Genomic DNA, 3,540 nt, shown 5'->3' with positions numbered 1-3,540 from the left:
TTTTTGTTAGGAGTATTCTGTGTATATAAATAATAAGGTGTCTTTTGGGATTTGTGGGTAGAAGTTTAAAATGAACAATATTTTGGAATCATGAGGCCCTACTGGAAAACACACACTTCTTGGCTGAATATGTATCTCAGATTCAATGGTACCATTATGATGCTGGTTTCTGTAGGACACTGGCTACTGCTTTTTATGACTTGAACTAATATATAGCAATGGAGAATTCTACAAAAGTTTATACATATATTATACAAATATACAAATAAAAATATTATACAAAATTATACACACATATATATGTGTATAATGTTTTAGATTTTCTTTGTTGTTGAAGTATTACAGATGTCCCCCTTTTTTCCCCACTGAACCCCTCCTTCCTGCTCCCACCCCCTCCTGCCTTTCTCAGTCTAGTGTCCCTGTGGATTAGTTGTACATATATGCATATAAGTTCTTTGGTTTATCTTTTCCCACCCTTCCCACCCCCCTTCCCTCTGAGGTTTATTTTAAGAAGTGGTGAAAATATTAGAACCATACTTGTAAGTAAGCTTTGTCCAGAAAGAAATGTCGTTTGAATACTAGGCCTGTATTCTTTTACAAAAACTTCAAATGAAAGAAGCAGATACACTTCTGAGGATCTGTGATTATATGAGCATGAACATAAGTAAGTAAGACCCATTTTTTATTGAAGGCCTAGCTCTGAAATTTATAATGATCACATTCATTAAGTAGGTCCTACGTAAAAATAAAAAATGCATAAAAAATTAAAAAGAAGTGGTGTCCCAGAATTGGAAAGGGTCTAATTTTACAGACAACCACAGCAAGGGTAATTTTTAAATTAGTTTACTTTCCCTATGGCCGGTTCTGCTCAGCGGATAGAGCATTGGCCCGCACACTGGAGAGACCCGGGTTCGGTTTCCACTCAGGGCATGTACCTCAGTTGCAGTTTGTCCCAGGCCCCGGTTGGGGTCATGTGGGTGGCAACCAGTCGATGTGTCTCTCTCACATCGATGTTTCTCTCTCTCTCTTCCTCCCTTTCTCCCTCCAACTCTATCTGAAGATAAATGCAAAAATGTCCTCGGGTGAGGACAAAAAAAAATTGGTTTACTTTCAAGAGGTAAAAGCAAGAGAATTATATATATGTTGCTTTATTTCTTACTCTGGCTCATATTCACATGGGTCTTAATTATGTTATTATCTATAATTTTTTTTGCTTTCTTTTTTATTAAATCTTTATTGTTGAATGTAAAATGTATTACAGATGTTCCACATTTTTCCCCATTGACCCCCTCCTCCCCACTCCCGCCCCTCTCCCGCCTTTTCCCACACTATTGTCTGTGTCCATTGGTTATGCATATAAGTTCTTTGGTTTATTTCTTCCCACCCCCCAACCCCTTTCCCTTTGAGGTTTGTCAGTCTAGCAATGAATTTGTACTTCTTAATCTCTTCACCTTTTCACCCATTCCCCCAACCCCCCCGAATCTGGCAACCAACAAAATGTTCTCTGTATCTATGAGAATGTTTCTGTTCTACCTGTTTATTTTGTTTGTAGATTCCATTGTTGATAGATATGTATTCATTGCCATTTTGTTTGTTCATACATTTTATCTTTTTCTTCAAAAAGACCCTTCATCATTTCATATAATATCGGTTTGGTGGTGATGAACTCCTTTAACTTTTTCTTGTCTGGGAAAGTCTTTATATGGCCATCAATTCTAAATGACAGCTTTGCAGGATAGAGTAATCTTGGTTGTAGGTTCTTGCTTTTCATCACTCTGAATATTTCTTGCCACTCCCTTCTGGCCTGCAAAGTTTCTTTTGAGAAATCAGCTGACAGCCTTATGGGAACTCCCTTGTGGGTAACTAGCTGCCTTTCTCTTGCTGCTTTTAAGATTCTCTCTTTGTCTTGAACCTTTTGCATTTTGATGATGATGTGTCTTGGTGTGGGCCTCTTGGGGTTCATCTTGTTTGGGACTCTCTGTGCTTCCTGGACTTGTATGTCTGTTTCCTTCAGCATGTTTTCTGCCATTATTGTTTCAAACAGGTTTTCAATTTCTTGTTCTCTCTCTTCTCCTTCTGGCACCCCCAAGATGCGAATGTTGGCACGCTTGAAGTTGCCCCAGAGGCTCCTTACACTATCCTCATTTTTTTTGGATCCTTTTTTCTTTTTGCTGTTCTGATTGGGCATTTTTTGCTTCCTTATATTCCAAATCGATGGTTTGCTCCTTGGATTTACGTACTCTACTATTGAAGTTATGTAAATTGTTCTTTATTTCAGTTAATGCCTCCTTCAATTCTTCCTCTGCATCCATCATTTCTGACTGGTCTTTTTTTATGCTCTTGAGGCCCTCACTAAGTTCACTGAGGTTCTCACTAAGTTCATGGAGCATCCTTATAAGCAGTATTTTGAACTCAGCATCTGTTAGGTTGCTTAGCTCCATTTCGCTTAGTTCTTTTCTTGGGGTTTTGTTCTGTTCTTTCGTTTGGGACCTGTTTCTTTGTCTCCTCATTTTGGCTGCCTCCCTGTGTTTGTTTCAGTGTATTACTTAATGAGAGGTATGGGGCTAGCTGAGACCAGATGCTGCTCGTTTGAAAGAATTTAGGAAAAACCTGAAGCAGGATCCAAGACAGGCCAATCCTATGGTTAAGCAAGTGGCAATAGCTTGGGTGGGCCTGAAAGTTGGGTGGGGCGGGGCCTCAGGGAGTCACCAGGGCGGGGCTACCAGTGTGAGCCAGGTTGCTGGGGTCCCAGATATGGCTTCTGTCTGCTGCTCCAGGGCAGGGCTCACCAAAGGAACAAAGGCCTCTGACAGCACGTTTGTCCCGGAGAAAGCCCCCTCTCCAGCCCTCGCTAATTTTATATGCCTGAATTGCATCATAATATTTTATATACATACAAATACAGTATATGATTATATTATAAAGGCACTTTTATAATGTAAATATCAATACAAAATAAATGTAAGTCATATTGTAAAAGTGCAAGTTAAAGTTAAGGAAATAAACATAAATTGCACGATGCCAATATTACTCCATGATACCTGAGGGTTTTTAATTAATTCCAATGCAGAAACTGTCTTGTTGCTCCATGAGCAGAACAAAATTCCTAATGTTTGTGTATGTAAAAATGTCCAATCTGATAGGACCGTTAAGCTGAAGGAAGTCCACTATTGTAATAACGATTATGAGTGATACCTTTGTGTGTCTGATGTTTGAATAAGAGAAAATCTTACCGGGATTTGCTACATCGATAAAAATAACAAAAACAAATGCCATTGTAGCCTCATGAGAAACAGAAACATTTGGTTAAATTTTTTATCTGCTCAATTTAAGTCCTGTTAAGAGATAAACTGCTTCACTGTTTTAGAATCTAGAGGCTAATATTTGAATCCTACATTTCTACAATGGATGACTAGCTGAAAGCTTACAGTCATACATATAAAGTGAGACCAGTTTGCATGGTTTGTGCTTAGTTGAAGGCATTACTTAGAGGGAGAGCTAGTTTTAATCACAGTTGAGATGTTAGCAGGAAAATATACT

This window comes from Molossus molossus, unplaced genomic scaffold, assembly GCF_014108415.1.
Source record: "Molossus molossus isolate mMolMol1 unplaced genomic scaffold, mMolMol1.p scaffold_m16_p_2, whole genome shotgun sequence".
In the NCBI taxonomy this organism is placed as follows: Eukaryota; Metazoa; Chordata; class Mammalia; order Chiroptera; family Molossidae; genus Molossus; species Molossus molossus.
Note: the sequence above shows the minus strand (reverse complement) of the source record.